Below are 16,394 nucleotides of genomic sequence, written 5' to 3'. Positions count from 1 at the left end.
GAATGTTCTTGGTTTATTCTGAAGAGCAAATGCATGAAGGTTATACCTGTAGGCATAAAAAATGATGTTTTAGCCCTGTTCTCTGGAAGTATGTCAGTTGATTGTGTTCACTGGTTAGGTCACAAAGAGAGAAGAATTTGAATGAACCAAGATAATCCAAAGAGTGTAAAGGATTTGTCAATGGCTTAACATACAGTAATGTTACAGCTTTCAGCTTCTGGAGATAAACACAAAAACCCTTACTTCAATTCACTTGTCGGTGTTCTTTTCTCTTAAAATTCCTATGGGTGTTGTTTGAGGTCGAACCGACGGTTCTCTAGGATCAATGAACCCTGTCCCCAGCTGTTCCTTAATCATATCTTCGATTAAGGCTTGTTGACTATATGAAATTGTGTGTGGTCGTTGAAGAATGGGTACTGAGCCTACTCTATGCAACTGTGTTGAAATGGAAAATGGTTGGAAGCTTATCCTGTTCTCTGAAAAGACCAGGGTACCTAAGTACCACCAGTGAATTTATTTTCTGGTCGATTGGCCACAAATGATTTAATTTAATAAGTAGTTCTTGTTCGATTAGTTCGAATCCACTGTCAGTTGATTTCTTCATACTTTCAGTAGGTGGACAATAATTTACTACTTGCACATCTTGGTCCTTGGTAGGTACCTATACCATGTATTATGGGTACACTTTCGACACTGTTGCAACAATAGGTCCTTGTAGTGACTCTGCTTCGGTGCCACTCTTGTTAGCATTGCTTACTGGACATGCAATTTCCGACTTGGTTCTTTTTTAATGATACTGACAGTTCTCACTGGTGTAGCAAGACAAGGTTTATTGATGGCTCCATCAAAAACAAAACAAAAATAATTACTTCCCTAGCGTTTTGGCATCTTTACATTGACATACAGAATTTGACCTGTTCCCAGGGGGATGTACTCACATTCAGTCCAATGTACAGTCGTGGACAAAACGAGCGAGACCCCTCGCCTTTTCGTTATGCTGATCTGCACAGCTTTAAAGTCTGCCACATGGCATAACAGGCAAGTCGACGAAGTGCTACCAACATACTATGCGCATGCGTGAAATTGACAAACTATCAGAACTTTGTCAGACTGTTTTCAATCATGTGTAAGACTATGCTGATTAGTGTGTTAAACACAAGACATAAATATAAGATTTAAATGAAAGCAGAAACGTTAATTAGTATGAACTGTACTAATATAACTGAATTTCAGCTAACCGAGATAACATAATTGTTTTAGTAAGACAAAGTACCCCAGATCGTTACGAATTAGCAAAATATGCGCATTCGGCCACGAAACGTTCTGTGTCAACGTTTAGACCAGTCATACTGGATTACCGTTGCTGGCCTACCATGAAAGTGTGCAAATTTAGCAACGTGTGAAGATTCATAATGAAATTCAGTTAAAAATCATTCAGTGCCACACGTAAGTCAATTCAATTTTTGACAGAAACGGAACGAGTAGGCAGTAACAAGTATGAAATTCTATAAGATTTTCATATTTACATCCACAGGGCGCCGGTACAGAATAAAGGTAGTAATAAAACGTATTGGGGCGGGATAAATTCTTAAGATTGCTTTACTGCTAATCTATCTGCCTCCATCGAGGTTAGAACCGAAAACGAATCAGACCTCCCTTACAGTAACAAACACCTTTCACTACACTAGTACTCTGCCCCGATAGCTGAGTGGCCAGCGTGACGGATTGCCGTCCTATGGCCCTGGGGTCGATTCCCAGGTGGGTCGAGGATTTTCCCCGCTCAGGGACTGGGTGTTGTGTTGTCTTCATCATCATTTCATCCCCATCCGGCCAACAGGTCGCCCCATGTGGCGTCGAATGTAATAAGACCTGCTCCAAGGCGGCCGGACCTGCCCCGTGAGGGGCCTCCTGGACAATGACGCCAAACGCTCGTTTCCATTTTACTAGCTAGCGGACAACCCAGGCAAACAGCCCTCTATTATTACCCCAGACATTAATAAATGGGCAATTTCGCAATAGAAATGGCAATATGATCTGCAGTTTCTGTTGCATAGAGCTTTCTGGACTCAAAAACATGAATTTTTTACCTTTATGTCACCGCTTATGTGACAATCACTCGGGATGTTTATCGAAATAACAAAATACTGTTATTAGCGAGTAAATTTAGTAGGATAATTCTGCACCACCCCAGGAAATAAACGGCTACATAGCTGGCCAAACGTATTCTACAGTGTTTCGATTTCTCCATTAGACTCTCCACAGCCAGAAAACGTCCATTAGCCGAAGTGTTTATTAAGCTAGCTAGCAATGGGAATGCTCGCACTTCTAAAACGCGGTGGCATTAATACTGGGATTTGAATTACCACGTGTATAGGCACATGGATTTTATTTGCATTCCTGTAAACGTGATTTGCATCGAAAGCGTAGCTACGATTAATATGCTGATGTATCGACTGCAACTAGAACATTTCGAATAAAGAGTAGGGGGAATTATTTATGCGGCCCTCATCTTCGGTAAATGTGGTAGCTACTTTCGTTGTTAGTATTTCGTCACCTAAATCGGTAAAAATGGAACGCTACTGGTCTCACTTTCTTGATCATCTATCTGTCTACCCAACCCTTAAAACGCGGTTACCTCGAGTACGGGTAGACAAAATAAGCGGAAATATATCGCACTTCTTGCGGTGTATGGTCCCCTGGTGGTGTAAAAAAGTGAGTTTGTATGTCCACGCAATCTGGATACGGCCGTTTATGTAAAGAAAATTTACGCGATAGGTCAAAAAATGGCTTTAAGTACTATGCGACCAAACTGCTTAGGTCATCAGTCCCCTAGAACTAGAACTACTTAAATTTACCTAACCCAAGGACAACACACACATCCATGCCCGAGGTAGGATTCCAGCCTGCGACTGAAGCAGCCGCGCAGTTCGTGACTGAAGCGCCTAGAACCCCTGAGCCACCGCACCCGGCGAAACCCTTTTCACCTCATGTATAATGGTAATATATACTGTCTAGTGAGGATAAACTGTGTTCGCCAACAACTTAGATCGTTTTATCACGGAACTTTTTCGTCGCTACACTCAAATTTTGTTCGAAGTCGTCTGCAATATTCACTTATAAACACCCTAGGAATGTCGTGTGCGATATCCACTTCTGAAGACGATGGCAGATACTGCAATACCATAACAAGTAGTTAAGAATTTATTGTTATTGGCCCATGCATGTCACTTTATTTCAGTATCAATTTAACGCACCTACGTTTTTGTCTATGGCTGAAAATAACGAACAAAAAATACATAAACAGCAAACAACTTCGATGTTCAAATCAATTGTAACTCACATGTCGCAATTGCAACATAATTTCGTTGTTACATCTACAATACTACATCTACCGGATTTCTTTGCAATCCAGACTTACGTGCATGGCACACCTTCGGAATATTTTTCTACCGTCCCACTCTTTAAGAGCGTGCGGGAAAAAAGAACGCTTAAATCTTTCCTTACGAGCCCTGGATTAGATTATTACTATGGTCATTTCTTCCTGTGTAAGTTCCCGAGGAAACAATGTTTTGGCATTCAGAACAGATGTTAGCGATTGAAACTTCGTAAAAAGATCTCGCCGCAAACAAATCGTGCTATCGTTTCTTGGACGTTTTTTGAGTGCACCGCCCATCACGCCTGTTAAGGATCCCTTACCGCGCAGGAATACTATAGCAGTGGACGGACAAACGTAGTGTAGGTAGTGTTTTCAGTAGACCTGTTGCGTTTTCTTAGAGTGCGGCCAATAAAACACACTCTTTCGTTTGCCTTCCCCACACAAGTATGTTTGCGATCGTTCCAGATTAAGTTTTACTGGATACTGAGATGAATTGATAGTATTTCGACTTGTTCAAATGGTTCAAATGGCTCTGAGCACTATGGGACTTAACTACTGAGGTCATCAGTCCCCTAGAACTTAGAACTACTTAAACCTAACTAACCTAAGGACATTACACACATCCATGCCCGAAGCAGGATTCGAACCTGCGACCGTAGCGCTCACGCGGTTCCAAACTGACGCGCCTAGAACCGCACGGCCACACCGGCCGGCATTTCGACTTGTGTTTTGTCATGTAACCGATAGTTAATTATTGTTACTGGACGCAGCTTTCGTGTGTAATGTATTCCTCATTCAACAGAGTGCACTCCTCGTACACCACACGTAACTGTTTCAATGTATTAAATTGTTACCGATGTTACCAAGTTGCAGTGGTCTCTAAACTTGCCGGTTTGAAACAAAGGAAAATATTATAGCGAAATATGGGAACTAAGAAGCGGACTACCCAAATAAACAAACATTTCCGGTTCAAGTCGTTGCAGTAGGTCTACTATAAAGTAACGTAAATTAGGGGCAAAGTCCATTAGTAGATCGTTATCAGGAAAACGAGCCCTGATAATGCAGACTGCAACTGCAAGAACGAAGGTTTCCAAACATGTCAATGAGAAGTCGAGGAAAGTGGACGCATTCTGTCTACTGAATTGCAAAGCAAGCCACTTACGAGGGGCCCTGCCAAGTGTCATACCCCGATCTTGCTGAAACTTCGCTCAGTGAAAGGGGGACAAAATAAGCGAACACGTATCTCGGCTTATCTGCATACACTCGACCGCTTCTGAGAAAACGACGGTCAAAGTTTTCAATGCGCTGTTACTATAATGTAGATACCTTTTAGCGTGTAAGAATTCAGCTGAAGTGGTGGCTCAGCGACTACCGTCGTGACTTCAGAACTTTGCACTGCGAGTTCGAAACCCGGTTGTTCCTTTTCTTCCCTCACTCTCTGAATTATCTACGAATGTTTATTCCAATTTATGTTGAAATAATGTTGTCATTCGTCAATTAATTTACTGTGTAATGAAAGAAGTTAAAAAAATAAACGAAAGAGAAAATGATGTGAACTATTTGTTAATGTCCTTGCAACCTTACAGGTTGTAAGGAGGTTTAAAAATATTTCACATTATTTTCTCATTCGTTTATTATTTTTTTAAATTCATTTATTACACAGAAAGTTAACTGACGAATAACGACAACATTAATTCAACATAAATTGGGAAAAACTTTCGTAGATAATTCTGATAGAGGGAAGAATCAGGCGCACAAGGTATCTACACTACAACCACAGCGCGTTGCTAACTGACCGTCGTTTTCTCGGAAACGGTCGAGTGTCCGCAGATAAGCCGAAACACCCGTTCGCTTATTTTGTCCTCTCCTTCACTGAGCAAAGTTTATGGACACTCAGCGTATGGCACCTGACGAGTTCCCCTCGTTAGTTGAGTCGCTTCCCGCCCAGCGAGAACTATATATGCCTCAGAGTAAACTGCGGCACTTGGAAACACAGCGAGCGAGGATAAACACGTTTTCCTTCTTATAAGGCAACCCTCTACAGCTAAAATTCACGGAGTGTTCTTCAGGTTGCCTCAGATATTTAAGAAATGTTTCTTGCGTTAGGTCTGCCGTATATGCAAAACCCAAACATTTCATTTCGTGTAATATTTATCAGGATAAGACATGACAAAAGCGGACCAGTCCATTCTGAGAAAAAGAGTAAGTTGCTCCACTATGTAATGACACGGGTACGGGCTTGCGATATCTCGTTTATGCCATCGATTTCCGTGTTACACACACATGTCCATTGCGTTGTGGCTACAGTCGTGGAAGAGGCAGTCTGTTTCCTATTAGTGCTGTTTTTGCAGCAGATATTAACCGCGACGAATCATTCAGTCAACTCTAAATGGCCCATCTGGCTGAGGCAGGTAAGGGTGCTATAATAGCACTCCATGCAGTGGGATTTTCAAATGGCTATATAGCAAGAACTATGGGTCTTCACAAGTCGACGATAGATTGGTGGATTCGACAAATGGAAGGCCTCATGACCGTCGCCGCAAAACAACAGCAGCTCGGGATCGGTAGATACCCCGTTTCAGTGAGAACTACCCATCTGTCAACGCACGACAAATTCAGCAGACTTTAGGTCTCAATGTTAGCAGTACGACCGTCACTCGTCGTCTAAGAGAAGGTGGACTGAGAGCAAGAAGCGCTGCTGTGAAAGAGACAGTGACTGTTTTGACTGTTTTCCACAGAGAAGCACGCCTTGCTTTTGCTGCTGAAAATGTCGACAAACCTCTCCGGTTTTGGAGCGGAGTGATTTTCACGGACGAAAAAGCTTTCTCTACGGAATCAACCGGAAAAGTACTTGTTTCCCGGCCAAAAGGCGCTAGGTATAATACAAAATATATTTACAGTTGCCGAAGGAGTGGCAGGGGAGTCGGTAACGGTGTGTGCACGGATATCAGCCTAAGGGTGTGGGCTCCTGTGGGAAGTGGAAGGAAGACTCGATGCGCGCAATTATATATAAATTTTGGAGAACGTGATGTTTCCTTCTGTGACAGCAAGATTTGGCGATGATCAGATCATGTTCGAACAAGATTCATATGGCACGTGTGGTTAAGAGGTGGTTCGACGACCATAGTAATATTACTGTAATGGAATGGCCACCTAAAGGAGCTGACATGAACTCCATTGAGAATATTTGGGCGTAAATGGTCAGAGTAATAAGAGAAAAGGGACAGTCACCGTCGTCTCGCCGACAGCTTTCTGATGTGATTCATGGCGCTTGGAATGAGTTACTTGAATCTCGTAGTTATGTGGCTGGAGTTATGGGCTCAATGCCCAACAGACTTCGAGCCATTGTGGAAGCCGAAGGAGGCTATACGCGATACCAAGGAGCATCAGCAGAGGTGTTTCTTTCCCAGTTCTTAACCAATCAGCTGCAACAGATGTTTCAAGTTTTTTTTTCCCAGACATGTATTTTATTCACAACAACATATGTAATACTTAATTTGCTAAGAGAAGAAATACTCACGCTATATATTCATATAGGCTGTAAAAAATACATGCCACACGTGGATATGCAAGAAGGGTAAAAAGCAATTCATCACAAGTGAAAAATATTGAGGAGAAGCTCGCCGATGATGGCGTAATTGGAGAGCGAAGGTTGGGTTAGGAGGGGAGGTAAGAAGGCCCGAAAACGAAGAGAAAAATCAAATATCCAATAGACTTCGAGTGGTTGTCGCAGCAGAGGGCAGTTGGTATATGCCATTCGGAGCAACAGTAGAAGAATAGTTTCATTTACTGATGTTTGAGGCTTTCTTTTGTGCTCCACATGTGGCTAAACATCAGATGTGTAAAAAATTTTGAGAGGTGCCGAAGTTCTCTGGAACAGTAACGTGTTTTAGACACTAGACTTTTTAGTTCACTTCATTTTTCATTTTAACCATTCACAGTATGCATTCAGATTCTAACCTATGGTATCATTTTCTTATGTATCTATTCTTCAGTGAAAGTGAACGGTAGGAAGTTTCAAGATATAAAGAATAACTGAAAGTTTTTATTTTGTGGAATAGTCTATTTAACAGTTAATATTTTCAAGAAATCTGCAGTTATAGGACATATTAAAAATCAAGTCAAAAATGGCATTGTGGAAAGATCAGGTTGGTCTCTAAAGGGTGACGACAGTCAAATAGCAAATACAAAACTATGGATAACAACTATTGTTGATGGTGAGGAGCCATAATCGATATGCCACTATTCTGTAATTGTATTTCTGAACTTTATCGTCGATTCTAGGACTGAAACCGATACTCTGTTTTACGTAAAGAATATAACCTTTAAAATTTACGTAGCAGCGCAAAATATTAATACACAGTATATAGATCAGGAACGTAATACCACTGCTTTTAATTTTATTCTCACGTATGACATTGAGACAGTAAATAACAAGAGGAATAACGAAACTCTCAGAATCAATATAGAGAATTCAAGTGTCCAGCGGATTCAAAAGTTTGCTATAATAGCGAATAATTGCTTTCACTGACTCCTTCATGCCTATGTTTTCTCAGTCAGACAATGTTTGAAACTAGGACTATTACTAAGACAAAACAAAAAATTGCTCTGAGCACTATAGGACTTAACATCTGAGGTCATCAGTCCCCTAGAACGTAGAACTACTTAAACCTAACTAACCTAAGGACATCACACACATCAATGCCCGAGGCAGGAGTCGAACCTGCGACCGTAGCGGTCACGCGGTTCCAGACTGAAGCGACTAGAACCGCACGGCCACACCTGCCGGGTAAGACAAAACATTTTTTCCTCGAATTGTCAAATTGGAAGTCGAAGCGCAAGTTACATAAATTATGATGACAACAAGCATGCTTAAAGTAGACTGATCGCTGTAGGCATCCAAGGCTTTTATTGTGTGTTACATGCGCAGTATGTAAAATGACAACGCCACCATCACACAATACCACTAAGCTATGAAACAGCTGTAGCAAAACAGAGCATCCTCGTTGTCCATATGATGGATAAGACGACTAATTCGCAATATAAATGCAAATCTAAGTAGCAATTTCTGTTGGAACGTGCTTCCTGAACCAAATAAGATACATTTCCTGCGTCTTCGGTGCGAATCATGCAGCAAATGTCATTTAAATGACATAAAAATTTCGAGTGGATTTACTAACATAATTATGAACCACTCAAGGACGTAAATCGATGGTCACATAGTTGTCAAACGTATTCTACCGTGTTGCCATTGTCAAGACTAGCAGCAGGAACAAAATGTGCTCTCAGCTGATGTGCTGGGATAGCTAGCACTGGCGAAGCTCGTGCTCCGAAGACGCCACAGCATCGTTTGCCACCACTTCGTTGGAAACGAATACAAGTATAAGCCAATGTGTTGTATTTTCATATCTGTGACTATGACTTGGCGCTAAAGTGCTGTTATGGATAGTACGTATGGTCAGATTGCGAAACTAACATCACAAATAAAGACAAGGGGAAATGAATTAGGCGTCCTTCCTCCTCCGTAACATCAAATGTATTTTAGTTATTCTATCTTAAATGAAGAGCGCAGAAAATCATTTACCAGAAGTGAATAACTTATTAGCAACACCAGATGATATTAACAGCTTGCTGGCGCGGGTTAGCCGTGCGTGCAACGTCGTCATATCACGGACCGCGCAGCTGATTGCGTCATCAGTTCGAATCCTTCCCCGGGCATGGATGTGCGTTAGCTTAGGTAGGTGTAAGTAGTTCTACGTCTCGGGGACTGATGACCTAAGCAGTTTGGTCGCATAGTACCTAAAGCCATTTTTTGACCATTCGCGTAAATTTTCTTTACGTAAACGGCCGTATCCAGATTGCGTTGACACAGAAACTCAATTTTTTACACCACCAAGGGACCGTATACGGCAGGAAGTGCGATACATTTCCGCTTATTTTGTCTACCCTTACTCGAGGTAACAGGGTTATAAGGGTTGGGTAGACAGACAGATAGACGGTCAAGAAAGTGAGACAGTAGGGTTCCATTTTTACCGATTTAGGTGACGAAATCCTAACAACGAAAATAGCTACAACAATTACTGAAGATGAGGGCGGCATAAATAATTCCCCCTACTCTTTATTCGAAATGTTGTAGTTGCAGTCGATACATCAGCATATTAATCGTAGCTACGGTTTCGATACAAATCACGTTTACAGGAATGCAAATAAAATCCATGTTCCTATACACGTGGTAATTCAAATCCCAGTATTGATGCCACCGCGTTTTAGAAGTGAGAGCATTCCCATTGCTAGACAGCTTAAGAAACACTTCGGCTAATGATCGTTTTTGGCTGTGGCGAGTCTATGGAGAATTCGAAACACTGTAGAGTACGTTTGGCCAGCTATGTAGCCGTTTATTTCCTGGGGTGGTGCAGAATTATCCTACTAAATTTACTCGCTAATAACAGTATTTTGTTATTTCGATAAACATCCCGAGTTATTGTCACATAAGAGGTGACATAAAGATAAAAAATTCATGTTTATGAGTCCAGAAAGCTCTATGCAACAGAAACTGCAGATCATATTGCCATTTCTATTGCGAAATTGCCTGCTTATTCATGTCTGGGGTAATAATAGAGCGCTGTTTTCCTGGGTTGTCTGCTAGCATAGTAAAATGGAAACGAGCGTTTGGCGTCATTGTACGGGAGGCCCCTTACGGGGCAGGTCCGGCCGCCTTGGAACAGGTCTTACTGCAATCGACGCCACATGGGGCAACCTGCTGGCCAGATGGGGATGAAATGATGATGAAGACAACATAACACCCAGTCCCTGAGCGGAGAAAATCCCCGACCCACCTGGGGATCGAACCCGGGCCTGTAGGACGGCAATGCATCACACTGACCACTAAGCTATCGGGGCGGACTGCTAGCGTAGTGAAAGGTGTTTGTTGGTGCAAGGGAGGTTAGGTTTGTTTTCTGTTCTAATCTCGAATGAGGCAGATAGACTAGCAGTAAAGCAATTTTAAGAATTTATCCCGCCCCAATACGTTTTATTGCTACCTTCATTCTGTACTGGCGCCCTGTGGATGTAAATATGAATATCTTGTAGAATTTCATACTTGTTACTGCCTACTCGTTCCGTTTCTGTCAAAAATTGAATTGACTTACGTGTGGCACTGGATGATTTTTAACTGAATTTCGTTATGTATCTTCACACGTTGCTGAATTTGCACTATTTCATGGTAGCTCAGCAACGGTAATCCAGTATGACTGGTCTGAACGTTGACACAGAATGTTTCGCTGTCGATTGCGCATAATATTTTGATAATTCGTAACAATCTGGGGTACTTTGTCTTACTAAAACTGTTATGTTATCTCGATAAGCTGAAATTCATTTTTATTAGTACAGTTCATACTAATTAGCGTTTCTTCATTCATTTATATCTTATATTTACGTGTTGTGTTTAACACACTAATCAGCATTAATATAGTCTTACACATGAGTGAAAACAGTGTGACAAAGTTCGGATAGTTTGTCAATTTCACGCCTGTGCATAGTGTGGTGGTAGCACTTTGTCGCCTTGCCTGTTATGTCGTGTAGCAGACTTTAAAGCTGTGCAGATCAGCATAACGAAAAGGCGAGGGTTCTCGCTCGTTTTGTCCACGACTGTACATCGACACAGAACGGCCTTCCTTTGAGGCTGACCAATAATCACTTGCGTTTTGGCTATATATTCAACGTGTTCTATCACGAAGTTAGTCACAACTTCTCTGTAATTGTGCACCCGGTTGTTATTTAACCCATTGAATGTCAGTAGAGATCACACATGTCACCAGTGGATCAAAGTACATTGCGAAACATATATCTGATCCACATTATATCAATGTTGGGGTCCCTCAAGGACGTGTACTGGGCCCAGTATTGTTTCTGATGTGTATAAATGATTTCGCACATCATATCAGCCATGGAGAGAAGATATTGTTTGCCGATGACAGCAACTTAGTAATCACCAGTAAGACACCAGCACAAATGCTGGGAAATTCGACTGAAGTGATGAAGGATGTTCACAAATGGTCTCAAGAAAACAAAGTAACTATCAACATAAAGAAAACAAATACAATATGCTTTAGAATGAACAGAAAACAGAGTCCCTTAAATTTAAAACTAGATAACGTTTCCATAGATGATGTACCCTCAACAAAAATCTTAGGGTTGCTCATTGACAGTCAAATGAAGTGGAATGAACGTGCTATGAAACTCTCGAAAAAGATATCCACAGCGTGTTATGTACTTAGGGTGCTTGTATCCGCATGCAGTAATGAATGTTTGAGAAGTGTATACTTTAGTTATGCTCATTCAGTAATGAGTTATGGTATTATTTTCTGGGGAAACAATACTCAGAATTTACAAACAGTACCAATATTTAAAATGCAAAAGAGGGCAGTAAGAATTATAACGAAAAGCAGTAAGTGGGCCCACTGCAGACAACTTTCCAAAATGTTAGAAATTCTAACCATAGTGTACATCAAGAAAACCATAGAAAATTATAGCACAAACAGCAGTTTTCATTAGTATAGTACAGGAACAAGTCATTGTCTTCACCTAGACAAGAAGAACAGACTCAAAATAGCTTCTTTTATGAAGGTGTAAAACTGTATAATAAACTGCCGCAGTAAATAAAAGAAACAGATAACATGTACTGCTTTAGGAAAAATCTTGAATTGCTTTTCCAGGAACACTGCTTTTACACTATATGTGAATTACTTAGCACAAAATGATTGTAAATAACTGTTGTTTCACAATATTTAACGTTTTGATAAGGATTGTAAATAACTTATATCTCACAATGTTTAACTACATGAACAGCGAACTGTATAAATATATGAATGTACACAAACTGACAACATACATACATTTTAAAATGTCCACGAATGGCTAAGTAAGTAAATAACGAAATAAATTGTACACTTTGGCTATCACCAACAATGTTCCTTAACTATATGGCACGGCATCAGAGAAATTTGAGCCCCTGTATCGAATAGGGAATGAGTATTTTGCCCACCGTAGATTGCGTTAATTAGCAGACATTTCGTAGTGTGGCCAATGGAGGTCTCAACACCTACTGCTTCTTGCAGGCGAAAGCAGTAATGGACCTTCCGCTCCTCTGCTGCTTGACGGGAGCCTGAACGATGAAAATGACAAAATTAACGTTTTTGGGTTTTTTCATTATAAAATTATTTGGTGTTTTCTGAATAAAACAAATCAAGTTTGACCTTTATAAGTGAATTCTAAGTGAGTTTCTTATGGCTGCAAATTTGACATGCCATGTAAACGGTTGTAGCGACTTGGTGTGTCGCTTCTGACGGCGCCGCTCGCTGGCTGCACGCAGGATATTTTTGCGGAATTAAACAGTGTTTTGTTTCCCAACGTTGTATGGCTTTATCTCTGTGACAAGTGACTGTTCATATCGGCAAACACAAACGCTATACCGACTGTGTTGACTTGTGGAATTTGCTTTGTGTTGTTTAGCTGTTCAATTTTGCGTATTTGACGTATTTTGTTTGCACCTGTTGTGCATATTTGGTTTGTGGATATCAATATGCTCCATTTCAGCAATCGAGTGTTTAAGAAAAGGCACAATGAGTGGAAGAACAAATCTTTTGTTGTTTGGAAGGTAGATGCTGCTCAGACTGCTTCACCGACTACTCCAAAAGAATGTGATAGAACTTCTTCCACCAAGAAACTTTGTGACAGCAAAGAAAAATTTGAAAACTATGAAAGTGACAGTAATGATGTCAATGAAATAATTAACATTTCCTTGCTCTCTAATATTTTGAAACTAGCACATTATGCCAAGTTTGCAAAGAAAGAGGACTGGAATTGAAAATAGCTTCATTCAATGGTTTGGCATATAAAATGTTATATAAGTGTAACAAATGTACTGCTAAAGTTTTGTTTTCTAATTCTAATAGTATTCCTCGTAGTGGTAATAGTGGAAAGAAGGTGTATGATATAAATGTTGCATTGGCAAGGGCAGTGCTGCAGGGAGAATGTTATGTGAAATTATGAACTTGCCAAAACCACCAACCAAGTTTGGATTTTATGATGAATTGGTTGGATCTTCAGCTGAAGATATTGCTCAAGCAACAATGAAGAAAGCAGTTGAAGAAGGTGTGACAGATAATAGGAATTGTAGAGATTTAACTGTTGCTTTAGATGGATCATGGCAACGTAGAGGTCATAAATCTCTAAATGGAGTTGTGACATCTACCAGTGGAACAGTTGCAATGTAACTGATGCTGCTATTCTGTCAAAACATTGTAGATCTAAGGGCAATACCGAGGACGAACATAGTGAAAGTTGTGAAGCAAATTTTCACGGCACGAGAGGAGCGGTGGAAGTAGAGGGAGTCAAAGCAATTTTTTCCAGATCACAGGAGTTGTATAATGAACGATACACTAACTATCTAGGCGATGGCGATTCTATGGGATATACAGCTATAGAAGAACTCAAACCTTAAGGCAATGGAATTCACATTAAAAAACAGGACTGCATTGGACATGTGCAGAAGCGCATGGGGGCTCGCTTGTCCAAACTAAAGCAGACATTAGGATCCCAGAAGCTTAGTGATGGTAAGACCTTTGGGGGAAGAGGAAGATTGACAGTTGAAGCAATTGATAGATTGCAGAGGTATTATGGGTGTGCAATTAGGCAAAATACAAGAAGCATTTAGCACATGCAGTATGGGTATTTTTTTTTCATACTGCAACAACAAATGAGCATCGACAACATGCACTGTGCCCCACAGGTGGTGACTCATGGTGTAAGTACCAATCAGGAAAGGAATATGCCCATAAAAACAGTTTGCCAAATGCTGTAATTGATGTTGGTTGGTTGTTTTGGGGCAGGAGACCAGACAGCGAGGTCATCGGTCTCATCGGATTAGGGAAGGAGGGGGAAGGAAGTCGGCCGTGCCCTTTGAAAGGAACCATCCCGGCATTTGCCTGGAGCGATTTAGGGAAATCACGGAAAACCTAAATCAGGATGGCCGGACGCAGGATTGAACTGTCGTCCTCCCGAATGCGAGTCCAGTGTCTAACCACTGCGCCACATCACTCGGTGTGTAATTGATGTAATTAAGCTCATATTCAGAGATTTATCACAGCCAAGTTTATTGGAAAAGTGTTTACATGGGCAAACACAAAATCCAAATGAAAATGTAAATATTATAATTTGAATTAGGATTCCAAAAAGAGTGTTTGTACAGATAAGAGCATTGCATTTTGGAGTGTATGATGCAGTGGAAATATACAATGAAGGAAACATTATCAAATGTGATGTGCTGAAACGTTTAGGTTTCCAACCAGGACACAACACCATTTCCACAATGCGCCTAATTGATGAAGAGAGACTAAGAGGTGCAGGAAGAAGAGACAAAAGCCTACAACATGCAGAAAAAGGGAAGAAAAGACCAGTGAAAAGGAAACTAACACTGGAAAAAGAAGAGGATCCTGATAATCGAGTATATGCAGCAGGAATGTATTAAAAAACTCCGGAAGCCATTTCCTGTAACTTTAAAATTTTCATGTTTGAGGAACATTTTCTCAAAAACTGGTAACACTATATCAATGAAATTTATACACAATATTGCTTACTTCGTTTCCTTCATTTTTATAACAAATTGAAAAAATTGTATAATTCAAGAGTTGTAAAAAAAAGTGCAAAATTTTAGAGAAAAAATAAGCATCTGTCTAAAAAATTGTATAACTAAAACCAATAAATATTTCTGAACATGGCATTATAACTTTGTGGAGAAATAATCACTGAACATGTAGTCCAAACTTCAGAGCAACATGTTTAATGGTTTTAGAAAAAAAATGTTCCTTGTATTTGCTAAAATTAACATGGAGGAGAGGGATCGTTCTGGCTCCCCTTAAAGCAGTCCTCTTAAAGCTCTCCACCTTCGGCCGTGTGTTTCCCTTCTAAAGATTCTCTCTGTACGAACTTCTACTCCACAGGCGAAACAAGGAATATTTTTCTTACTAGAAGTTGTGCTTTGCTGCCTTTTCTCAGTTAGTTGGTTCCCGAGTAAGCTTCGAAGACACGACGATCCGATTTGCAATCAATATGAGGTTTCGGTAGCTTTTCAACAAATCGAACTGCCATTTGTCTCTCCTTCAAATGTCTCGCAACGTGCTAATCACACTGCTCGGACTACTTCGCCCGCCAGTTGATTCAAAGACGTATCTAATGCCCTTTTTACAGTTCCGAATGATTTTGCCTCATCGTATTAATGATTCTCACTGAGCTCATATGTGTCAGCATTAACTTTCTTAGTGCAATCCGCAAAAAGCTTGATAGATTCTCAGTCCAAAATACACATACTACCTGTAAGTACACATGCTTCCTGTAAAACCTTGCTGTTTTTTTTCTCTTGTACCGCTCCACAAATGTCTGTTTCAATTCTTCATAGGGATGTGTACCTCTGCACTTGGTGTCAGATGTGACGAAATGAAGTGCATCATCTAGGATTCGCAGTTTTGTCACAGTTACTTTGTCTGAATCACTCCCCGGTCCTGAACTTGCTGCACTTTCAAGTTCACTAAAAACGTGTTAACAACCTTATCTGACCTCCCGTTGAAGACTGGAACTGTCAGGATCAAAGAAAAGTTCTTAACTGTGACTACAATCTGAAGGCTACTTTTCACTTCACGCATGTCCCTGCTACCTTCTGCATCTGCTTGTAATAGCTGAATGAGTCTGTATTTGTAAATATTATTAACAGTTTTCCTTCTTTGTGATTTATTTGTGGGGTATGTATCATATTGAGGCCATGCTGAAAAGTAAGGTGTGCGAATTCTTTATGCGGAAATTCTGAAGCTTTTTAAACAAAACAAATGTTGTTAACGTTCTACAACTTTATTCATCATGTCTACATATTTATTTTCTAAAATAATCACCCTGGTGACGAACACATTTCTCCCAACGTGAGACCAGTTTCTGATACTGCCACAGTAGAATGTTTGACTTTTTAATG

The sequence above is a fragment of the Schistocerca americana genome, chromosome X (genome assembly GCF_021461395.2).
Source record: "Schistocerca americana isolate TAMUIC-IGC-003095 chromosome X, iqSchAmer2.1, whole genome shotgun sequence".
In the NCBI taxonomy this organism is placed as follows: Eukaryota; Metazoa; Arthropoda; class Insecta; order Orthoptera; family Acrididae; genus Schistocerca; species Schistocerca americana.
Note: the sequence above shows the minus strand (reverse complement) of the source record.